The sequence below is a fragment of the Psammomys obesus genome, unplaced genomic scaffold (assembly GCF_907164565.1).
Source record: "Psammomys obesus unplaced genomic scaffold, mPsaObe1.curated_primary_1811, whole genome shotgun sequence".
Taxonomy (NCBI): Eukaryota; Metazoa; Chordata; class Mammalia; order Rodentia; family Muridae; genus Psammomys; species Psammomys obesus.
In genome coordinates, this window is record NW_026596134.1 from 7,277,095 (window position 1) to 7,285,064 (window position 7,970).

Below are 7,970 nucleotides of genomic sequence, written 5' to 3' on the forward strand. Positions count from 1 at the left end.
GGGGGGGGCTTCCTTAAGTCTCCACAGCCCCCCGACTCACACACACACACACACACACACACACACACACACATACACACAAACAAACAATAAATTCAAAAGGCTTAATGACCACAGCAAGGTAATCAAATATGTGTTGGGATAGGATGTACAACAGGGAAATGGTGGAATTTATGGCAAACTAGAGTGTACAAGCCAAGATGTTCAAAGCCAAGTTTCCCAAAATTAAAAAAAAAAAAAAAGACAGGCCAAACAAAATACATTTGAAGGCAGCTATAACCAGGAGGCTTAGAATTCTCAACAAAATGAAAAACTGTACTAGGTGCATGCAACTGGATCATAAAAGGGAGAAGATACAAGCGATTTCATGAAAAATATGTTGTTCACACTAAGCCTGGATGAAGGAACACAATGCCAATAGAAGGACAGCTGCTGTGGTCAGGAGAGAGCAGTGTGAGCAACCAGGTACAGAGCACAGAGCTGCCAGGTCTGCTGTGCAGTGGGCAGGGCACATGGTGGGAGCACAGGGCTCAGGCTGCCGCTAGGGAGTAGAGGATCAGCCTCAGAAAGCCTTGCTGACCAGAGAACAGTTATGCCTATTATCTGCTTTCTGCGTCCATGCATCATGCTTGGGCAGGTACATCCTGGCAGCCCAAGACAATTCCATATTCTCTAAAGGGGTTTCCTTGGGAGGGGCTGAGAGGAGTGTGGCCAGAATGGCAATGAAGCTCTTGCCTGCTTCTGTGTACAGCAGATAGGCTGAGCCACACATCAGGTCCCAGTTTGGGGGAACTGGTCTCCAGGGGACCCACACACCTGCTTTCTCATACCTCACTCAACAAGTATTACCCCTTAGAGCCCTACTTCTGTTACTTGACTTCCTGTCACTCAGGCAAGCCATGCTAAGAAATATAATAGTAAAGCCTGCAACCCACTCAGATGGCTGGCACAGTGCCCACGGGAGAAGGGACCACCTGCTAAGCAGGACAGGCAAGCTAGTCCCTTTGCCTCCCTGATGCAAGTTTCTGACATCTGAAGAACAGTGACTTTGGGCTGTTACTTCCCAGGCCTGTCTTTTCTCCCTAGTTCTAGTCTTAATTAAGTACAAGATCCAAAGACCCAGAGACACAAAGATCCAGAGACACAAAGACCCAGAGCCCCAGAGACCCAGACACTCAGAGACCCAGAGACCCAGAGACCCAGAGCTTTTAGAGGAAGCTGGTTCAGGGTCAAAAACTGCACCAAAATGTCTAGATTTCAGAACAAACTGTAGAGGCAAGGTTCAGGTACCAGAAACAGGGAGATCAAACCCTCAGCTGAGAAAGACAAAGTGAGGACAAATGACTTGCTTACGTTACATCTAAAATTCAACCTCTGAGCTGTACATCTGCACCTAGCTAGACTCCCTTGTCCTGAAATCTAGCAAGAATAGGTACCATGCACTGATGGCTAATGTGCTAGCCCCTGATGGGATTGTCTTGATTTCACAAGATTCTCTCATGAGGTAGGTTGTGGGAAGACTCAAATCAAAGGCCACTGTCCTGAGGGCCATTTGCCTGGTGAGTGGTAGGTAGCTGGCCAAGCTCTCTTCTCTGACCATTCACTGTACACTGGTTCTCCCATTCTAGATGAAGGACCAGAGCAAAACCCTGGTCTCTGAGTCTTTGGTCCCACACTTGTAGCCCTAGAGAGCTCAGAACTTGGGTGATCACCAGCTAGCAGGGGGGAGTACTTAGCTGAGTGGGGAGAATGGGTTTTTTTCAACAAATAGTGCTGGGAAGGTTAGATGTCCTCACATAGAAAATGAAACAATACCAACATCTGCTGCCCTACACACACACACACACACACACACACACACACATACACACACACACACCAAACAAACAAACATCAGCTCCACATGGAGCAAGACCTCAGTGTGAAACCCAAAATGCAGAAAAAACTGCTAGAGGAAAACACAGACAGTACCCTACAGAGGGTAGATATAGGAAAGGACTTTCTGAGTAGGCCTCCATTCACTCTGGAATTAAGGCCAACAAATGACAAATGGGACCTTATCAAACATAAAAGCTTCTATCAGCAGAGGAAGCAATCAACAGGGTGAAAGGGAAACCTACGAACTGGAAGAGGATTGTTGCCAACTATACATCTTACAGAGGATTAATATCCAGAATACAGAAAGTATGAAAACCACAACCAAGGAAACAAACGACCAAACTAAAAAATGGGCCATAGACCTGAGCATAAAGTTCTCAGAAGAAGAAATAAAAATGGCTAAGCAGTATCTCAAAAAGTGCTCAGCATCCTTAGCAATAGGAAAATGCACATTGAAACCACTTCGAGACTTCCTCTTACTGCTGTCAGAATGGCTAAAATCAAGAAAACAATTGACAACACATGTTGACAAAGATGTTGGGGAAGGGGAACCCTCGTTCACTACTGAAGGTTTTGCAGACTGGTGTTGCCACTACGGAAACCAGTGTGGAGAATCATCAAAGAGCTAACAGTAGGCCTACCACATGAGGACTCAGCATCCTGCTCCAAAGGTATGCTACTCCAAAGCCATGCTCATTGCTTCTCTAGTCTTGAAAGCTAGAAAATGGAAACAACCTAAATGTCCAACTGATGAGCACTGGGTAGGATCTGCCAGAGATTCAGCTGCCCCACGTCTGCGTCTGAATCAGGCAAGTCTCGATCTGAGCACAAGATTGCTGGTGAATTAAGCAACTGAATGTCTCCTCACTGTCCTTTGCTTGCTGTTGGTGTCCTGAGTGCCTTGGGGGACCCTGCCCTTTCCCCCTAGGCTGAAAAGCTTCGCTCCACTCCCTGGAGCTCCTGCAACATACGGCTTCAATAGCCACTTTGAGGATACTAGATGTGGTGGGCAGACTTCATATACCTCTGCTGAGGTCCCTAGCCAAACCTTTTCTTGTCCTGGGTTTCCACTACTCCTGGAAAACTTCTTTTCCCTCCCGTCTGTCAACATGGCAGTGGAAGGCCGTGATTTCCCTGTTTATCATTCATCTCACCCTTGGAACAGTGCTGGGGCTATGGAGCTCACTCAGCGATTCCTTAAGATGAACAGATGATAAAATGAATGGATGGCTGGGAGGTCAAATGAATTCAGCAGAGCCAACCGAGCCTGGCCCCATGCAGTTCCAGAGATGACCAACAGAGGGAGCTCTGCCCTGAGATTGATAAAATACTGAGTGGTGTGTGGCTTTTGGTATGCCCTATTTAACTAACACGTTGATTGGAAGCTACCAATGAGCTCCTAGCATGACTGTGGCAGAGTGACAGGCACCATTTGGATTGGAAAAAGAATGTTTCTTTATTTTGAAGATGGAAGTGCACTGAGATAGCAAGTGGGATAACTCCATAGCAGACTCGTCAGCCTTTAATCAGGCATTGAGCGAGGGAGTGACACTAGTCTGGACATCCCTCGGTGCTCACTTGTGCAGCACTCAGGGTACTTACTCACTCATGTACTCACACATTCACTCCGTTTATTAGTCACCTTGTGTTCGAGCTGAAAACCAAGCCCTTGTCTTTAGGTAGCTTAGAGTTTAGAGAAAGTAACGAAAGTACAACAAACACCAAGCCATCTTGGGGACTATGGAATGACACAGGAGCACAGAGGAAGACCATCTACACCATTCCCAGGCTGGGGTCAGAAACATCCCATGAAGAGTTAGCTTTACACTTCTACAAGTGTAGGTGAATGGCCAAGCGTGGTGACAGTTCCCAGCAGGAGGACCAGCCTGATAAAACATGGAGGTTTGGAGTATTTGTCCCACCACAGACCTGCAAGGGGCAGGTTCAGTGGAAAACCTTCATGCAAGCTTGTCTTAGGGTTTCTATTGATGCCATGAAGCACCATGACTAAAAGCAAGTTCATCACTGAAGGAGGTCAAGACAGGAACTCAAATAGGGCAGGAACCTGGAGGCAGGAGCTAATTCAGAGGCCGTAGAGGGGTGCTGCTTGCTGGCTTGCTCCTCTTGGCTTGCTCAGCCTGCTTTGCTATAGGATCCAAGACTACCAATCAAGGGATGGCACCACCCACAATGGGCTGCGCTCTACTCCATCAATCTTAAGAAGATGCCTTACAGGCTTGCCTACAACCAGATCTTATGAAGTCTTTTTTTTTTTTTTCCTTCTTAGGCTCTCTTCTGTCAGATGACTTTAACTTGTGCCAGGTTGATATAGTTTCCAGCACACAGGGCCAGATGCTGCTGAGCTTTGTGTGCCAAGATAGGCACCTCTCAGTTACAGGTAATGAAAGATTTTTTTTTTTAATCAGAGGGATGGCAAGACCAGATTTGAAGGGGATGGGACCAGATTTGAAGGCAACATTGGGTGTTTTCAACATTGCCCACTTTATTCCTTGAGACAGTTTCTTACAAAAAATGGAGCTCAATGTTTGGGTTAGATTGTCTGGTCAATGGACCCTGGAGATATGTCATCTCTGTCCCCTAGCGCCTGGGTTACAGATATATGTTGCCCCAGTTAGCTGAGGTATGTGAATGTTGGAGATCAAAACACGGATCCTCATGCCTGCACAATCGACACTTAACTCCCTTAGCCATCTCCCCAAACCACATTTGAATTCTGAAAGAGCACTCTGTCAACCTCAAAGAACACAGGTAGAGAGAGCTGACACCAAGGCTGGGTGGGATCTCCCTGAGCTCCAGTTTTCTTAATTAATGTGTAGCTTTGATTTTTCCATTTCCTCTGAATTGAAACATTGTATTAGATTCAGGACGTGTACAAAACTTACAAGATCTAGGAAGCTCCTGAAACTCACAAGATCTACAAGGCCCCTCCCCAAGGCAGTATAAGCAGTGGTAGTTGGTCTGACACAATCCCCCCCACCAGCTGCCTTCAAGTCCTGCAGGGAGCTCTGGAGATGTGGCTTTCCTGAGTCACCACTTATGCTGGGGTGGGCTTACCCATGATAGAGCCGCCTCTGAGCTACCCATGCTCCCATAAGTAACTTCTACAAACTCATTATTTGCTAAGATAGACTCAGGTGGAACTGTTTCTTCTGTCGGTCATAAGTGTCCTGTCTGGGGTAAATAGATGTCACACAACACCCAGCATATCTGAAGAAGGGGGAAAGCGGCTTCCAGGATCCCTTTGGATGCGAAATCCTATTTCCTGAAACTAGAGATAGTCTTTGTCCTTCAGAGTGGCTGGAGGTTATTAGAACACACCAGCATCGGGGGAGACAGTCCCCAGAAAGCTGGGGATCTAAAAATACCAGCACGTAACTGCCAAGCCCATCACTCTCTTCTTCTGGCTGCCTGACGTGGTGTCTTTGTCAATCTCCAACTGCAGTTCAGGGATGACTACAAGAGGTGATCCTTTGAGTGCCACTCACTCAGCGTGACATGTATTCTGCTGGGACAGCTCTGACACAGAACCTGATGGCCTGTGTGAGATGACTGAGACACCTGGCCTTGGTTTTCCAAAAAGAGCATGGTTTGAGCTATCTCCAGAAAATAGAGCCGGCCTGTAGGGAACCTGCCTTCCCCAAAGAATGCCGAGGAAAAGGATATAGGAAGAAATCTTTTCTGCTCTCCATCTCTTTCAAGGAGACTCAGATCCCTGAACTAGCACCCAGGGATGACCTTGACAGTGTTCCCAACCTGGTCTACTGATTCAAACACTAACCCCACCCAGAAACACCCAAGGTAATGCTTGGCCAAATGTCTGGGCACCCTGTGGCCCAGTCAAGTTGACACACAGAATTACTCATCACAACACAGTACATGGAATTCCTGAGCTCAGCTATTTCTTCTTTCTTTGTGCACGCTGATGAGAATGCTGGTCATTTCGGCAGAGCCACGGGGGTTTTGTCAGTTGTCTTCGACTTCATCTGTGCTCAAGGACAACCAAAACAGGGAGCCAAAGTGGCTAAAGTGAAAGTGTTTTAGCAGAAATTCCATACAAATAGCGCCTGGTTCAGGTAGGCTTGAACTAATTATTTGGAGGAATCACAGTGAGCAAGATCAAAAGCCCAGCCTGATAGAACGCCAGCTGAAGGACGGCCCCCAAAGCTCTCAGTTATGTGTGCAGGGTGAGTCTGCCGGAGAGCACTCAGACAATGTGGCTTTGCCTCTGCCTGGACCTCAACGTTCTCATTTGAACCAGAAGGGCCCAAATAGGGACGTCGAGAACCCTTGTAAACTGAGCCCCCCTAGAAACTAAAGGCGAGTACCCAAAGTCCCTGAGCCTCAGTTTCCTACTAGGAAACAAAGATGCTAGGCATTGAGGTCAGAAAGTTGTAAATGCCCATGAAACAGCATCAGCAGATGGTCAGTGCCCGAGGTACGTACCCACAGGTGTTCAATGCCCATGACAGGCTCTGGCAGATCTTCCAGGTGCTGCTTTACTCAAAAGCTCATTTGCATACTGAGAGTCAACCATCAAGGAGATTCTATGAACAGGAACTGCAAAGAAAGTAAAAATCAAGGTGTCTCCTTCAGAGGCAAATAAGGCAGGACCAGCCAGAGTGATGTGTGGTGAGCATAATAATTTTTTAAAAAGCCTCTTAGATATATAGAAGTAGCTTAGTCAGGAACCCCTCGACACACAAGGCTGCCACCTCATAACCAGAACCCAGTGATATCACTTTCTCAAGATAACCAGTCACAAGACTAAGAAAGCAGAGAATCCCTTGACGCCCACTTGACAGTATATATGTTGAGACCAAGAACAATGAATGCATTACTCTTTGTCTCTTCAGCACTGCTAGAGATGTTAGAGAGAAGCCATCTCGATCTGCCCTGCACCTAGAGGGCCTCACCCAAGATCCTTAAATCAGAGTCTACCATGAGAGACTGGACCCAAGCTTTGGCTGAGATATGTTACAAGGTTAGCCAATCTGGGGAGATAGGCTTAGGACCGTAGTTAAGAACTTGGGATATGGACCCTGTGTGTGATGACCCTTGGCATAACAGAATATGACATGTTCTATACCAACTATGAGTACCCACTTTCTTGCTCATAAAAAAGCTGGGTGACAGGCAAGGTCTCCAGAAACAATGGCTCTGGATGGGATTATCACTGAGTACAAAGAGAGTTACAGCCTGATGGCAGCGTGTTGAGTTATGTGTTAACTGTCTCTCCTCTTTCTCCTTCCTGCTGGGGTAGAGGTGATTAAGTCTCCCTTTCATGATGCTGGACCTTTGACATTCCTAATGAACTCCCAAGGCCCTCTAAGGCTCATGAGAATGCCTAGGTGTAGGGGATACAAAGTGAATAAATTATAATAAATAAATATATAAATAAAATTTAAAATTTTTAAAAGAACAATAATAATAATAATAAAAGGAATGCCTAAGTGTTTACAGTGTCAAACTGCTTTAATGGAGGCCTCTGGTCACCTGGAAAATGAAGTGCTAAGGGCACAAGAAGAGCTGCTCCCTCTGCCAGCCAGAAAGCATCCCAGATACATTTGGAGACACAGAAACATGAGAAAAATCAGCGTCACATTGGTGGGACGAGAATGGATGTTTAACAAACATCTGGAGAGAGGAGAGTAAGTGTAATAGAAATAGAAAGGAAAAAGTCCAACAGAGAACAGCAGGTGGATCCCAGTCAAATGCAAATCTGGGATGAAAGAGGGAGGGAAACAAATCGGTAGATATTTGCAGCCAGGCACTACACACACCTGCAAACCCAGCATACAGGAGGCTCGGGCAGGAGAATTGCTTGAGTCCAGGAATGTCTTAGTCACTGTTCTATGGCTATGAAGAGACACCATGATCAAGGCAGCTCTTATAAAAGAAAGCATTTAATTGGGTGCTGGCTTACAGCTTCAGAGGTTTAGTGCATATTGTTTTGGTCCCATGCAGGCAGACGGTGCTGGAGAAGCAGCTGAGAGTTCCACATGCTGATCTGCAGACAACATGAAGAGGGAGTCACTGGGGTTGGCATGGGCTTTCAAAACCTTAAAGCCCAC